The sequence below is a fragment of the Cebus imitator genome, unplaced genomic scaffold (assembly GCF_001604975.1).
Source record: "Cebus imitator isolate Cc_AM_T3 unplaced genomic scaffold, Cebus_imitator-1.0 Scaffold1115, whole genome shotgun sequence".
Lineage (NCBI taxonomy): Eukaryota > Metazoa > Chordata > Mammalia > Primates > Cebidae > Cebus > Cebus imitator.
Window position 1 is genome coordinate 2,973 of NW_016108430.1, and position 17,247 is coordinate 20,219.

Genomic DNA, 17,247 nt, shown 5'->3' on the forward strand with positions numbered 1-17,247 from the left:
AACTCCTGACCTCATAATCTGCCTGCCTTGGCCTCCCAAAGTGCTGGGATTACAGGTGTAAGCCACTGCTCCCAGCCCCCATTTATTTTATTATTATTATTATTTAGTAGAGATGGAGTTTTGCCGTGTTGGACAGGCTGATCTTGAACTCCTGACCTCAAGTTATCTGCCTGCCTCGGCTTCCCAAGGTGCTGAGATTACAGGCATGAGCCAGTGGCCAACGATCTATTTTTGAATAAGCTTTGGTAGTTTGTGTCTTTCAAGCAATTGTTTCATTTTCATCTAAGTTGCTGAATGTATATGCATTCATATACTTATGAATTAGTATACATTAGTTATTCATAGTATTATTTTCATTTTTGTGGGGTCTCTAACTTGTATTAAACTTTTCAGAGAAAGAGCTTTTGGGTCATTGATTTTCCCTGTTTTGTTTGTTTTCAGTCTTACTGATTGCAGCTCCAATCTTTATTTCCCTCATTCTGCTTACTTTGGGTTATTTTTATTTTCTTTTTCTAGTGTCTTATGGTGGAAAGTTTCATAATTGGTTTGGGTCCTTTATTGTTTTCCAATATGAACATTTAATGGTATAAATTTACTCCCTAGCACTGATTTACCTGCATCCTGCAAATTTTAATATGTTGTATTTTCGTCTTCATTCAGTTTAAAATATTTTCTAATTTCCCTTGTATTGCTCCTTGACTCATGGATATTTATTTATTTATTTATTTGAGACATAATCTCACTGTGTCACCTAGGCTGGAGTGCAGTGGCACGATGTCGGTTCACTGCAACTTCTGCCTCCCGGGTTCAAGCGATTCTCCTGCCTCAGCCTCCCGAGTAACTGGGACTACAGGCGCTGCCACCACACCCGGCTAATTTTTTGTATTTTTAGTAGAGACAGGGTTTCACCATGTTAGCCAGGATGATCTCGATCTCCTGACCTTGTGATCTACCCGCCTCGGCCTCCCAAAGTGCTGGGATTACAGGTGTGAGCCACTGTGCCCAGCTGACCCGTGGATGATTTATAAATGTATGGATGTTTTAATTTCTAAGTTTGGAGATTTTCCTGTTTACTTTCTCTTACTCCTTGGTGTTTTTTTATTTTTCCTATTTTGATCAGAGAACATGCTCTGTATGATTTCAATTATTTTACCTTTGATAAGGTTTATTTTGTGACCAAGGTATGGGCTATTTTGGTGAAGTGTCCACATGTACTAGAAAAGAATGTATATCCTAGTGGTGTTATGTAGATGGTTCTGTAAATGTAAATCCAATTCAGAGGGTAAATGATGTCATTCAGTTCTTCTATATCCTTGCTAATTTTCTTTCTACTGTTTCTATATATTATTGAGAGAGTATTGAAATCTCCAATTATAATTGTAAATTGTTCATCTTTTCCTCTATGTGGGATTTTGATTTTGTGGGGTTTTTTTTTGTTTATTTGTTTTGTTTTTTGAGACAGAATCTCACTCTGTCACTCAGGCTGGAGTGCAGTGGTGTGATCTCAGCTCACTGCAACCTCCGCCTCCTGGTTCAAGTGATTCTCCTGCCTCAGCCTCCTATCTGGGATTACAGGTGTGTGCCACCACACCCAACTAAATTTTGTATTTTTTAGTAGAGATGGGATTTCACCATGTTGGCAGTCTGGTCTCGAACTCCTGACCTCAGATGATCCACCCGCCTTGGCCTCCCAAAGTGCTGGGATTACAGGCACAAGCCACCGTGCCCAGCCTGCTTTTGTGTTTTGAAGGTCTGTTGTTGTGTGCTGGCAGAAAAGGGTTAATAAATAGGAAGCCTGAGACTTTCCTTGGAAGGGCCTGCTTACCATGTTTGCCCTTGCCTGGCATCACGGAACTTGGATTTGGGAAGGATTCCCATGTTTCCCTTCCTCTGCCTAAACTGTTTTTACAAAATATAGTTTATGCTGCATAGGTGCTTTCATTCTGGAAGTCTGGAATCTAAGCACATGCTAGGCAGAGGGTGCCTGTGTGACCAGCCCCCAGTAAAAGTCTTGGACACTGAATCTCTAGTGAGCTGCTCTGATAGAAAATATGTCACATCACACATGTCACAGTTGATTTCTGGAGGAGCAAATTCTGTGACAATCCTAAAAAAGGACTGCTGGAAACTTGGGCTGGTTTCCTCAAGATATTGCCCCATATGCCTTTTTTTGTGCTGATTTTGCTGTATACTTTTATTGTAATAAATTTTCACCACCATGAGTCTGGCTACATGCTGACTGTGAGTCCTCCCAGCAAATAATCGAAAATGGGAGTGGTCTTGGGGACACCTGACACAGTTGTGACAGTGGTAGGATTTGCCAGAATGAGCCTGACTCGCTAAAATATGGTGAAAGCCTTGTTTGAGTAAAGAAAGAATGAAGGAGTAGTGGGTGATGAACCTTTTGTGCTCAGGTGATTATGGTCTCACACATGCTGTGAAACAGCAGCTAGCTGTTGTCTCTTGTGAGAGGTAAATGTTACTTATAGAATTTAAAAAGAACACATCCAACTCCTGGAGACTTGGATCATTGCATTCCTTGGTGTCTTTTGCCATGCTGGACATTGGGGGGTGGGAGCACAGCCAGGTCAAGATTTTGGTTTTTATTCTCTCCTCCAAACAGAAGAAAGGGACTGGAAATTCACATAAGTAATGTTGGGTTGGGCGAAAAATGTTAAAAATTTGGGTTTCTCTCTCCTCCAAGGAAGGAAAAAATTAAATCAGTTCCCTGGGCTGGAGCAAAGCTTAGATAAACCAAAGGGAACAAAGAGAAAAATTCCTCCAGCCTTTTCTTCAGCTTTGCTGCTGCTACTGCAGCCCCTCCCAGCCTTCCAGAAGGAATCTCCTCTGGCAGCTATGATGTTAACCCTGTAATTGCAATGAGAGCCAAAAAAAGGAATTAAAAATGGCTGTTTGTTTTATGGCTGTTGCATCTGGATGTATGATAAAATTGATGTGAAATGCTATATCCTTCAATGTTATAAATTGCTAGAGGGTCCATCCCCTTCAGGGAAGGCTGGAGGGGTATTTTTTCTTTTTTTTGAGACAGGGTCTCACTGTGTTGCCTAGGCTGCAGTGCAGTGGTATTGAGATTCACTCAGGGTGGTTGGCAAAATATTACAGAAAATATTAAAGATATATTAGAGAAAGTTATAGATTAGTCTTAAACCTTTTGGAAGGCCAAAAGGTTTTATTGGGGCAGGCCGAAGGCCGCGGCCAATCCATTATGTTAAGTTAGAAAGAGAGAGACTGATCAAAAGGCCTTACCCCACACCCGTTTGTCTCCACTCTGTTTATTCATGTTAATTTTGTGCTGGGTGGTCTCGCAGGGAAGATCAAAGGGGAATTACCCGTTAATTGCATTTACTCTGGGCCCGGGAACCAAAAGCTTTTATCAGTCTTAAAACCATTCTATTAACCGTGTTAAGTATCCACAAGTGTGCTAACTTAGAACCTCTGTTTTAAAATGTTGCAGGAATAAATGTGTGAGGGGCAGAGGGTCTGGGTTGATTGGTTGAATTGGTTGCATTTCACCCTCTGAAAGCAGCCGATGACCAGCCCTAGTCCACTCGAAACACTGTAATAGTGTTAGAATGCATTCATTCATCTGTATTTGGGTTAGGGTCTGCAGGTCAGACTTCTGTGGCGGTGGAACTCACATCTCAGGTGGTGACCCCGATGTGATTAAGGGCACACAGTGGTGCGATCATGGCTCACTGCAGCCTCGACCTGGGCTCAAGCAAACTTCCCACCTCAGCCTCTCGAGTACCTGAGACCACAGGCATGTGCCAGGATGCCAGACTAATTTTCTTATCTTTTTGTAGAGGTGGAGTCTCCCTTTGTTGTTTAGGCTGGTCTCAAACTCCTGGGCTCAATCAGTCCTCCTGCCTTGGCCTCCCTAAGTGCAGGGATTACAGGCATGAGCCACTGTGCCCAGCTGGGTTCCACCTTCTAGACTAATTACAATTTGCAAGTGTAAACTTGTGCTCAGAAAACAGTACTCCAAAATGGAGGCACCCTCAGAAGAAAAAGTTTTTGTTTGACCTTCTCCTGCCCTCCTGTTTCATAGTCCCATTCTCTCCCGAAGCTAGCCATAGAAACTAGGATCCCTCTTCCCCAAGGCAGGCCATAGAAACCAGAATTCCTTTTCCCCAAAGCTAGTTGTCAAACTTGAAAATATGACTAATTTTCCCTCTGCCTTTCTATGTAAAAGTGGGCCGTATTATATTGCCAGTGGGAAATTAAAAAAAAAGTGGGTCATAAAGAAATGATCTGACCTACCTTGTTTGACTGTAGGTCGTAAGACCCCGATCCCATTCTGGAGACTGTTCTGTCCCACACTCAGAAGGAAGGAATGCTGCTCAGAAAGGCCTAGAAGAAGAATCCAGACACACGGGCCTTGCTGGGTTTCCCCACTCAGTCTATTTGCATTAGCTCCTACCCTTTTTGTTCAATNAAGGGACTGGAAATTCACATAAGTAATGTTGGGTTGGGCGAAAAATGTTAAAAATTTGGGTTTCTCTCTCCTCCAAGGAAGGAAAAAATTAAATCAGTTCCCTGGGCTGGAGCAAAGCTTAGATAAACCAAAGGGAACAAAGAGAAAAATTCCTCCAGCCTTTTCTTCAGCTTTGCTGCTGCTACTGCAGCCCCTCCCAGCCTTCCAGAAGGAATCTCCTCTGGCAGCTATGATGTTAACCCTGTAATTGCAATGAGAGCCAAAAAAAGGAATTAAAAATGGCTGTTTGTTTTATGGCTGTTGCATCTGGATGTATGATAAAATTGATGTGAAATGCTATATCCTTCAATGTTATAAATTGCTAGAGGGTCCATCCCCTTCAGGGAAGGCTGGAGGGGTATTTTTTCTTTTTTTTGAGACAGGGTCTCACTGTGTTGCCTAGGCTGCAGTGCAGTGGTATTGAGATTCACTCAGGGTGGTTGGCAAAATATTACAGAAAATATTAAAGATATATTAGAGAAAGTTATAGATTAGTCTTAAACCTTTTGGAAGGCCAAAAGGTTTTATTGGGGCAGGCCGAAGGCCGCGGCCAATCCATTATGTTAAGTTAGAAAGAGAGAGACTGATCAAAAGGCCTTACCCCACACCCGTTTGTCTCCACTCTGTTTATTCATGTTAATTTTGTGCTGGGTGGTCTCGCAGGGAAGATCAAAGGGGAATTACCCGTTAATTGCATTTACTCTGGGCCCGGGAACCAAAAGCTTTTATCAGTCTTAAAACCATTCTATTAACCGTGTTAAGTATCCACAAGTGTGCTAACTTAGAACCTCTGTTTTAAAATGTTGCAGGAATAAATGTGTGAGGGGCAGAGGGTCTGGGTTGATTGGTTGAATTGGTTGCATTTCACCCTCTGAAAGCAGCCGATGACCAGCCCTAGTCCACTCGAAACACTGTAATAGTGTTAGAATGCATTCATTCATCTGTATTTGGGTTAGGGTCTGCAGGTCAGACTTCTGTGGCGGTGGAACTCACATCTCAGGTGGTGACCCCGATGTGATTAAGGGCACACAGTGGTGCGATCATGGCTCACTGCAGCCTCGACCTGGGCTCAAGCAAACTTCCCACCTCAGCCTCTCGAGTACCTGAGACCACAGGCATGTGCCAGGATGCCAGACTAATTTTCTTATCTTTTTGTAGAGGTGGAGTCTCCCTTTGTTGTTTAGGCTGGTCTCAAACTCCTGGGCTCAATCAGTCCTCCTGCCTTGGCCTCCCTAAGTGCAGGGATTACAGGCATGAGCCACTGTGCCCAGCTGGGTTCCACCTTCTAGACTAATTACAATTTGCAAGTGTAAACTTGTGCTCAGAAAACAGTACTCCAAAATGGAGGCACCCTCAGAAGAAAAAGTTTTTGTTTGACCTTCTCCTGCCCTCCTGTTTCATAGTCCCATTCTCTCCCGAAGCTAGCCATAGAAACTAGGATCCCTCTTCCCCAAGGCAGGCCATAGAAACCAGAATTCCTTTTCCCCAAAGCTAGTTGTCAAACTTGAAAATATGACTAATTTTCCCTCTGCCTTTCTATGTAAAAGTGGGCCGTATTATATTGCCAGTGGGAAATTAAAAAAAAAGTGGGTCATAAAGAAATGATCTGACCTACCTTGTTTGACTGTAGGTCGTAAGACCCCGATCCCATTCTGGAGACTGTTCTGTCCCACACTCAGAAGGAAGGAATGCTGCTCAGAAAGGCCTAGAAGAGTCCAGACACACGGGCCTTGCTGGGTTTCCCCACTCAGTCTATTTGCATTAGCTCCTACCCTTTTTGTTCAATAATATTTCTTCATGGCTGTCCATACTTTGGTGAACCTAAACATGAAAATGGACAATGTCCCCTGTATCTTTGGATCTTAATTCTGAAGGCTCCCATGTATACATGTTAAGTAAGTTTGTATGCCTTTTCTCCTATTAATCTACCTTTATGTTAGTCGTTTCCAGTGAACCTTTAAAGCACCAAGGCCTTTGGCCTCTGCATAACAGAGGACTAATAGCCTGGCTCTGTTTCCCTGGTGCACACACCTTGGTAAGGCACTTTGACCATTTAATACAGCTGTTACCAGTAAAGCATTGAGCTTTTCCAGGCTGCTCACTAGATAAATGATAGAGACAAAAGGGATAAGAAGTTATGCAAATCTATTTAAATTTGTTTTTAAATCTGGAATTTCATCCTGATCAGTTTCTGAACATGATGTGTATTTTGGTTGATTTATTAAAAATTTTTTCTTTGAAAATTCTTTTGTCCCTCTTGCATATGATTATTTCAGAGAAAAGGTCTAGAGGATGGTAGAGGATAATTAAAGAAATGGAAAGGTTTTTTTTAAAAAGAGATATTTGATTTTATTCAAAGTATATATTGAATTTCATCAAGTATCTTTATAATATCTGTTGAGACTATTTTTCAAACTCATTAATATATCATTACTTACATTAATTTACTTTCTCTTTAAAACTTATTTATTTATTTTTGAGATGGAATCTCTGTCACCCAGGCTGGAGTGCAGTAGCATGATCTTGGCTCACTGTAACCTCCACCTCCCAGGTTCAAGCGATTCTCCTGCCTCAGCCTCCCGAGTAGCTGGGATTACAGGTGCCCACCACCGTGCCCAGCTAATTTTTTTATTTTTAGTAGAGATGGGGTTTCACCATGTTGACCAGGCTAGTCTCGAACTCCTGACCTCAAGTGATCCACCCACCTCGACCTTCCAAAGTGCTGAGATTACAGGTATGAGCCATCATACCCAGCCTGACTTTTTCTAAATATATTTATAAGTTTTTAAAAATTTCATTTGTTTTTTGAAATGGGGTCTTGCTATTTGGCCAGGTTGGTCTTGAACTCTTGTCTCAAGCAGTCCTCCTGTCTCGGCCTCCCAAAGTGCTAGGTTTATAGGCATGATCCACTGTGCCTACCCATTAATTCACTTTCTAATGTTACACCAGCTGATGCTTCTAACATCTGATTTGGTTATAGTGTGTTATTCATTTACTGCACTGTCAAATGAATAAGTAATATTTATGTAAGATTTTTTCACCTATATTAATTAGTAAGTCAGATTAGCTAATAGGTTTTTTGGTAATAATATTCTTACACAGTTATATGGATATGCGAGAGCTAATCACTATGAATATATTGTTGGTTTATCGAAACTTTTATAAATATGAAATAGTGTTTTAAATTCTATTTAATATTGCTACTATGAATTCCACTATATTTGACATTAGTATTGTCACACCTACTTTTTAAAAAAATTAATACTTGTTTGGCTCTATCTCTCTCCATCCATTTACCTTAAGTACTTTAAGGATATCTTATTTTATGAACATATGTCTGGATTTTAACACAGAATCTGATCATTTCTGTCTTTTAACAAATGAAGTTAATCAATTCATATCTATAAGGTCACTGATACATTAGGCTTGTATTTCCCATTTACTATCTTTTCAAAAATATTTCATATTTCTTCTCTTAACTGTTGCAACATTGATGGAGCTTAATTTTCTTTTACCCTCTTCTATTGGTTTGAAAGATACTGGCCGGTCACAGTAGCTTATGCCTGTAATCCCAGCACTTTGGGAGGCTGAGGCAGGCGTATCCCAAGGTCAGGAGTTTGAGACCATTCTGGCTAACATGGTGAAATCCTGCCTGTACTAAAAATACAAAAAAATTAGCTGGGTGTGGTGGTGGCGCCTGTAGTCCCAGCTACCTGGGAGGCTGAGGCAGGAGAATTGGCTGAACCCGGAGGTGGAGGTTACAGTGAGCCAAGATTGTGCCACAACGCTACAATCTGGGCGACAGAGTAAGACTCCGTCTAAAAAAAAAAAAAAAAAAAGAAAGATGATACTGATGTGATTTATGTCCTACTAGTGTTAAAGACAAATACATATTTTAAATAAACGTACATATATATGCCAATAATTATTATCAGATTTGTGAATTAATATTTATAAAAATTCCATTCTTTCAAACAAAATGAAATTTCAGAATACTTTACCATCCTTCTTCTCTCATTCTCTATCTTTCATGTATGTTTGAAATCACCTGAAATTTTAGTTGTAAATTATATTTTATTTCTAATTTTTGTGGGTACTACATAGTAGGTGTATATATTTATGGGGTACATGAGATATTTTGGTACAGGCATGTAATATGTAATAATCACATGTATACCCTTAAGCATTTATCTTTTGTGTTATAATCCAATTATACTCTTTTATTTTAAAATGTACAATTAAGTTATTATTGGCTATAATCACCCTGTTGTGCTATCAAATAGTCGGTTATATTCATTCTGTTTTTTATAACCATTAACCATCCTCACTTCCCCACCACTCCCCACTGCCCTTCCCAGCCTCTGGTAACCATCCTTCTACTCTCTATATCTATGAGTTCAATTATTTTAGTTTTTACACACCACAAATAAGTGAGAACATGTGATGTTTGTCTTTCTGTGCCTGGCTTATTTCACTTAACATAATGACCTCCAGTTCCATTTATGTTGTTGTAAATGACTGGATCTCATTCTTTTTTATGGCTGAATAGTAGTATCACATTTTCTTTAATGGACACTTAGGTTGCTTCCAAATCTTGGCTACTGTGAACAGAGCTGCAACACACATGGGAGTGCAGATATCTCTTCTATATACTGATTTCCTTTCTTTTGAGTATATACCCAGCAGCGGGATTGCTGGATCATACGGTAGCTCTATTTTTAGTTTTTAAAGGAACTTCCAAACTGTTCTTCATAATGGTTGTACTAACTAGCATTCCCCCTAAGAGTATATGAGGGTTCCCTCCTCCACATCCTCACCAGCATTTGTTATTGCCTGTCTTTTGGATATAAGCCATTTTAACTGGGGCGAGATGATAATCTCATCATAGTTTTGATTTGCAAGAAATGGAAAGTTTTGATTACAGAATGGTACACACTGATTTTTTAACAATTAAAAAAGCACAAAACCTGACACCTGGAAAGGGTACAGCCAGAGAGTGAGGACATGGTAATCTCTGTTTTTCAAAATGGTTCCTGAAAACCTTCCCCTTTTCCTGAAAAAATGCTCCCTATTCAGCCTTCCCAAATTGCTGTATGTGGAAATCATACTGACTGATGGGTGCACAATTGCACCTGACAGAGCTGCAACTAGGGGTCAGCAGGGTCAACCCAGCTACTGAACATCCCATGCAGAACGTCTACAAATGTCATTCATGCTTGTGAAGAGGAGGAACTGGTGTCAATGGTTAACAGAACCTGGACTGCCTGCCCTCTGTTAGTCCCTCTGAAACCAAGGAGGCAAATGAGTTGTTTGGACTGGATGAGGAACCCTGGAGGGAAAGGTCCCACTGTGGGATGGTACATTGGGGGCCTTTGCCAGCTCCTGCCTATGTCCTGCTAGGGGTGCGCTAACAAGGGTAAAGTCTTGGTGTCCAGGGGTACCATGTGTGCCTTCTGGGATTGTATTTACATGTGGGCCCTGACTGTTCTGACACTGCCTCATCCCTGGAAGGCATTCACGTCAGCTTCAGCTTCCTGGCCAGATTGGTGCTGAGCCTGAAATGGAGGCTTGGGCTGGACAAAAAAAGGCTCATACACAATCTGTTAGGAACTCACTTGCCTTTCTAAGATAGACCTTCATGGTTACAGGGATTTGTATTAGTTGGCCGTGATGGTAAACTTGATGTGTAAGCTTGACAAGGCCACAGTACACGTGGATTTGTTCTAACACCAGATTAGCTGTCTCAATGGAGGTGTTTTTTAAGATGAGACTAATATTAAAATCAGTAGACTGAGTAATACAAATTACACTCCATGATGTGGCTGGGCCTCATTCAATCACTTGAAAGACTTAGAGAAAAAAAAGACTCCCATCCCCCCGAAGAAAGAAATTGTGCCACCAGACTGCCTTGGATTTGAGCTACATCACCTCTTCCCTCAGTCTCCAGCCTGACAGTCTGCTCTGTACAATTTAGACTTCCAGCCTCCACAGTTAGATGAGCCAGTAAATGCTCTCTTTGTCTCTGTCTCTGTCTCTCTCTCTCCACACACCCACACACAGAGGAACCCTAACCAATAGGCTGCCTACATCCGGGACCCTTAAAGGGCATAACTGAGATCAGTACTGCAGGTTGCTCTCACTCTGCTGCATGGCTCCTAAAGCAGAGGCCTGTGGCGTTGCCCTCCCACCCTCTGCAGACCGCCATCCATAGGGCTCATCACTGTGACTCAGCATTTGGTCATCCAGCCATGTAGAGACCACTACAATTCCACAAGTGTTCCCTGTCCTCCTTCTGCCTGTGAGGTCACCTATCCCACCCTGAGGACACAGGGATCTACTGGGTATGTTTCCAACCTTCCAGGAGAGACCACGGAGGCTGGTGAGGGAGATACACCTGCAAAGAGAGCTTCAGTGCAGTAACAGCAACGGGCATAGCTGGTGTGTTCATCAACTCACGAGAGATCACACTACCAGCATCTCCCACTTGATTTCCCCAATGACGAACAGCTTATCCTGGAAATGACTCCTTTGGTAGGTAAGTTGGATTCCCCTTACTGTTTCCCCCAGGCATGCAGAGCTACGAAGCAAATTGATAATTGGTATGTTGTGTCAGAGTGGAATCCAAGAATGGAATGCCCTGCAAGTGATGTGATTTCTAAAGCAATCAATAAATCTTTCTAAATTTCCAGGTGAAGCAACACACAATCCTCCCTCAGTTCACAGGGAAGTGATGTGTATGGAAAAAAATCCAGTTTACTTAAGACGCTGGAAAAAGTTGTTTGCCTCCCTGTAACCTTCACCCCACAAATGCCAGGAGCTGCTTCTAGTTACGTGAACATCCAAAGCTGCCCTTGGAAATTTCCAAAATGCCCCAAAGTGGTGATGATATTCTGACTATAAACCACAAGTTTAGGATTTAAAAGAAGTATCCTAGAATTTCTTAATTACATCAAAAGGATAGGAATGTTGCAGTCTGTACAGAGGAAACAGCACGGTAACATGGGGAAGGACACAATGTTCCCCAGGAGGGGTTGTGGGAACCTTGTTCCTCTGTGTTACTTTCTGTGATAAGAAAATGTTTCAAGGCCAGCCGTGGTGGGTGGTGAAGCTTCATGTCAAAGGGCAGCCACTGCCATAGGACACTGATGCTCAGGATGGTTCTGTGGTGGTCATGGCTCTGGGATCCTGGGACTGATGTCCTCCTTGGCGAGCACAGCCCTCTCCAGGCTGGGACACGGGAGGAAGGGGTCAGGCTAGGTTGTCAGGCTGCCAAGGACAGCTGTCTGCTGTGGGAGAAGGAGAAGGACAGCTGAAGGGAGGAGAAGGGAGTCGAACTCCTCAGGTGAGGGGCAGGTGTCTGTTAGTGAAGGGAAGACATTGGCCCTAAGTCCTGTCATTGCTCTAGGCTCCCATGGAAGGAAATGACAGTGCAAGAAGGAAACCAAGGCTGGTGGGAGGGGGACAGTAGCTTGCGTCTCCGCCCGTCCTATGTGTTCAATGGTCCCTGAGAGGACTCCATGCCATTTTGGGATCTAAAAGGTCATTTCCTGGCACCCCTTCATTCACTGCCCATGAAGCGAAGGGATTCGAGATAAACTGAGGCCTTCAAGGAGAAAGGCCAGATGGCGTTGTGAGGCCTTCTCAGAAGTCCCTCTGCCTTACCCTTATGGTGAGTCTCACACTGAGTTCATCATGTCCTGTGTTCTGTGTGCTCTAAGGTCACTTCCCAACCTCATGTCTGTCCTGGGAAGAGACAGACAGCCTTGCTACCAAAGGGATTTAATAAGCTTTCTGCAAGTTCCTTAGGCTGAGCAGCAAATTTCCAGATCCTAGGACACCATTGTGGCCACACTACTTGAGATTCACTGGGTGTGATTCCTGGAGTCTGCACTTTTTTTTTTTTTTTTTTTTTTTTTTTTTTTTTTTTTTTTTTTTTTTTTTTTTTTTTTTTTTTTTGAGACAGAGTTTTGCTGTCTGCCCAGGCTGGAGTGCACTGGCACGATCTCGGCTCACTGCAACCTCCACCTCCTGGGTTCAAACAATTCTCTTGCCTCAGCCTCCCGAGTAGCTGGGAATACAGGCACATGCCACCATGCCTGGCTAATTTTGTATTTTTAAAAGAGATGGGGTTTCTCCATGTTGGTCGGGCTGGTCTTGAACTCCCGACCACAGATGATCCAGCCGCCTTGGCCTCCAGAAGTGCTGGGATTACAGGCTTGAGCCACCGTGCCGGGCCTTGGAATCTGCACTTTTAAGATCCTAAGTTCTGACTTCATGGAAACATGTCTGAGCGATACTAGAGCAGGGGAATAGTCTCCTTTCCCAGTTACACAGCATCTTTCTCCTTTGTGAAGGTATAGCAGGGACAGGTTTCGTGTGTTCTCTGATGTATAACCCCAAGACCTTCAGGTGAGGAGACCGACACTGACATGCTGCCTGTTGTGGTAATGACACACTCAGGGCACCATCTCCAAATGATACCCAAACCAATCCTTTCAAGTCTCCATCTCTTAAAGATTTGTGAAGAAATCAAATGTCTATTGCCTGTGAAGTCCCATGTTGTAAAATTCTAAATATTTTACAGTAGCCTTTGGATCTTACCCTTGATTGCACAAATACGCAGCACAGCAGAGCATTCATCATGCCCGTGGCCTTTGGCTCCACCACTCACTGCTGGGTGATGCTGAGAAAGTTCCTTAACATCTCTGTGCCTTCTTTCTCCATTAGTCCCATGGAAATACTACTAGTAACGTCGTCTACTCCTTGGGGCAGTTTAGAGCACTGACTGTGTGAAGACAAGTACAGCTGTCTGGACAGTCCCTGGCATATGGTAAGTTTCCAACCAATTCTAAGCTGTTTTTGTTGCTGTTCCCTCATTTCCCTGGAGCATGTTCTGGAGAGACAAATGTCAAATCTACCTTAGACCCTTTGGATGATGTGTAGATTGTCTCTTCAGCTCTTCAGGGACTCAAGATCTGAGTCTGTGGGGCAGGGGGAAGGCATATTTTATTAGCATAATGAATATTCAGCTCTCCCTACAGGATATTGTGGAGCCTAAATGCAATGCTGGGGTTTCATCCTCATGAGCTTGTATGGAAACTTTGAATGGAAATTCCTCTAGGAAACTAGAACTCTAGTGACCTCTCCCTGTGACTTGTATAATGCTTGGACAAGTAAGTGGGCATTGGATAATCGTAGCACAAAAGCATATAAATTTTTAGAAACATTTTAAAGAGTAAAGTTTAAAGGCCAAAAATTATTATCGTATGATCGTTCTATTGCTATTAGTTGTATTAAGTCCAACTCTCCTCCATCAAATTGTAAAGATCTGAATCCGATGGAGATACAAAGCTGTTAGCAGTTAATTTTCATTAGTGGCATTTTATTTATTTATTTATTTTTATTTATTTCTTTTTTTCTTTTTTTTTGAGACGGAGTTTCGCTCTTGTTACCCAGGCTGGAGTGCAATGGCGCGATCTCGGCTCACCGCAACCTCCGCCTCCTGGGTTCAGGCAATTCTCCTGCCTCAGCCTCCTGAGTAGCTGGGATTACAGGCACGCACCACCATGCCCAGCTAATTTTTTGTAGTTTTAGTAGAGACAGGGTTTCACCGTGTTGACCAGGATGGTCTCGATCTCTTGACCTCGTGATCCACCCGCCTCGGCCTCCCAAAGTGCTGGGATTATAGGCGTGAGCCACCGCGCCCAGCCTTCTTTTTTGTATACTATTCACCTCGTCTGTTGTATCTTGTGTTGATTACCTCTACCATTAATATTCGTTGTTGGCTAGGCATGATGGCTCACGCCTGTAATCCCAGAATCTTGGGTGGCCAAAGCAGGATTTCCTGAACCCAGGGGTTTGAGACCGGCCTGGGCAACATGGTGAGACCGTGTCTCTACAAGAATAAAAAAATAAGCTGGGCATGGTGGCTCGTGCCTGTATTCCCAGCTACTCAGGAGTCTGAGGTGGGAGGATTACTTGAGCCCAGGAAGTCAAGGCTGCAGTGAGAAATGAATGCACCGCTACAGTCTAGCCTGGGCAGTGGGAATGAGACCCTGTCTCAAAAAAGTAAATTCATTTTTGATCGGATGAAAGACTGATGGTACTAATATTTTCTGAGCTACATCATGAGAAAATGGTTTCCATTTATTCAGGTCCAGAGTGAGAGGAAACGGGCAATGGGGAAAGAGAGTGGAGTGTGGAGGGCAGGTGGAGGTGTGCGGGGGCAGGGAGAGGGGTCTGGGGCAGACGGGCTAGGAATAACGGGGAAGAGCAGAAAGCAGAAGTTCAGAGATGTGAGAATAAAAGCTCATACTTCTGGATACTTGCCGTGGGCCAGATGTTTTTAGTCCACTCTGCGCTATTTCTCTCTCTCTCTCTCTCTCTCTCTCTCTCTCTCTCTTCATTTACATAATATATTCATCTTAGGCTATATGTACATGACTATATTTTTAAATTATATGTATGTATATCTAATAACAGTCATTTAGTGCTCATAGCAACACTGTCAGGTGTGTGTTACTAATGTTACTGTCCCTTATGACAGAAAAGGAACTGTGAGACATAGATTAAGAGACTAAAGAACTTGCCCAAAGTCACATCGCCAGCAAGGGCAGAGTCAGATTGGGACCCAAGTTGGAGAGGGGCATATAGACATATGCAATCCAACACTCTAGAATGCACTGCAGTGTTGAATGCTCCTCCAGATCAGAAGACAGGTGAAAGCGTCCAGCAGCATTCATGAGATGACATTATCTGCGTGTGGATTGAACATGAGGTCTCTTGAGTGCATTTGATAATACGGGGTGGTGCGTCATTACCAGGAAAGCACAAAGATGGCCTCTGGTGCATATCAAGCTTTCTGTATGTGTTTGCTACCATGGATATTAGCAGCAACATCCCTGTCACTGTCATTATGGGGAGAGCTTTGGTATTAAATTAAACAAAACGACAGATGCAGTATTATAAACACACTACTTATTCTCCAATTGCATAATTTAAATAAATGCATAGAAAAAAGCCTGGAAGGGAATGCACCACATATGAAGTGTTGTTGTCTAAGTGGGAAACTCTCGATCATTTTGAAATAACATTCCTTTCACTGTTTTACTTGCATTTTCTTCGTTACTATTACACTGCCACTGTTTCTATAATAATGTAGAAAATAGTTGTTCTGAAGACTCATTCTCTTAGGTATCTTGAGGATTAGGGGTAAAAGGTGTTTTGCTGTCCTTATCAGAAGGAAAACCAGTCAGAGACCCCAGGGGCAGCATTTAAAAGAGAAGAAAGGTTTGGGGTAGGGTAGAGAGGGCAGTAGTGACGGAGGCAGAGTAGTGCAGATGGAAGGTTAGCTGAAGACCCCAGGCATCCTGAGAAATGCCGCTGTCGGTACATGTCAAAATAAACCAAAACACCCGCATGTCTGTAAGAGGAGGCTGCTGTGTTATCGAGGTGGAGATCTTTATGAAGTCTCCTTAGACCTTTCCTCTCCTTCCGCTCCAGCGGCACAATTGGGCAGCACATGGCCCTGGCAAGGCGCTGCTGCTGGTGAGCTGTGCTGAGGTCAAGGCCCGGCCCACCTGCAGCATCATCACTTCTGAGAGTGGCCTGGGACACCTGTCTTTGTATCTGGAACCCTACAGATTGAGATCAGGGAAACAGAAAACACGCAGTGCAATAGTTAGACTCAACACTCCCCCCATGACACCAACAGTGCAAAGTGAGAGACACGTATAGGTTATTGTGGTCATTAGTTTGGGATGATCAGGGCTGGGTTGGGTCAGTCCCGGAAAGCCCTGGGGGAGTGAATGCCAGTGTGATCTATGACATTGCTAGTGCACAAGTGGCTAAGCTTCTGTTTCCTAGGTTTGTTTTCCTGCTAAGTCAAGGGAGTGCTCCATTACTGTGGTGAGAAGCCCCCCTGGCCTGAGGTGTGTGAGGGAATGACTGCACCTAGCAATGAGCATTCTGAAGATTTGCCAGAAGCTGTGACAAGGGGGCACTGCCCGCATAAGTGTATAAAGGTTCCCGGCCCTTATCACCCACAGACCCAGAAAGCTCTTGGGCCTGGCGGTGCGTCATGCCGTGGCACCTTCAGGAAGCTTCAAGGCCACCCTCGAGCTAAAGTTCCGGTGCCCTTCAGCCTCCTAATGCAGGTCAGGGGGGCTGCCCAGAAGCTGCCCACTGATCTGAATCAATGCCACGGGAATGGATGTTTGTGTGTGTGTGCCTGTGTGTGTTTGTGTGTGTCTGTGTGTGTGTTTAACAGAGAGGGAGGGCGCATCTGTAACAGCGAGAGAAATCCACCAAGGCTGGCTCTGTCTTGCTTCCTACCTCCTGGGCTAACTGCCTTTGCTCATTCCCACACGTAGGCCAAGCTAACTATGGGAGGAATTTAGTGTAGGGTTTAACTTCAAAGCAAGGATGATAATAGTCCGTTTCAGAACCCAGCCTGAGGAGATGTACACACAAGCAGCAATGTTGTGTGAAAGGTTTATGGGAGCACTGTGACCTCACCAAGGACAAAGACGTTTTGCAACCTCCTTGGGCTCCTGTTGACACCTACATGTCTGTGGTCACCATTATCCTCCTGAACTCACCTCTCCTGATTCTCCCTTCCCCAGTGTAAAAAGAAGCTTGGGATTCATGTCCCTTAAGATGGTTCCACAGGATGTTAGTCCATCACTTTGCTGTTTCTCTGAAATAAAGTCACTTTCCTCTGCCCAGGAGGTGGAGGTTGCAGTGAGCCATGA

The 17,247-nt window shown here is 43.4% G+C and overlaps 1 protein-coding gene across 6 annotated transcripts in view; it reads left to right on the plus strand.

Moving 5' to 3' along the window:
- The first annotated feature begins 9,195 nt into the window (after window positions 1-9,195).
- The window catches only part of LOC108298826 (protein FAM156A/FAM156B), a 36,025-nt gene continuing 27,973 nt past the window's right edge, over window positions 9,196-17,247 (plus strand). The window contains exons 1-4 of one of the 6 annotated variants that reach the window (XR_005198809.1): window positions 9,196-11,030; window positions 13,223-13,325; window positions 14,285-14,376; window positions 16,379-16,506. The gene's annotated coding sequence lies outside the window, so the exon portion shown is untranslated. Of the gene's footprint in view, window positions 11,031-12,853; window positions 12,940-13,222; window positions 13,326-14,284; window positions 14,377-16,378; window positions 16,507-17,247 lie in introns of those variants that run through there. The other 5 variants (XR_005198810.1, XM_037735896.1, XM_017521385.2 and 2 more) reach the window with 5 other exon arrangements.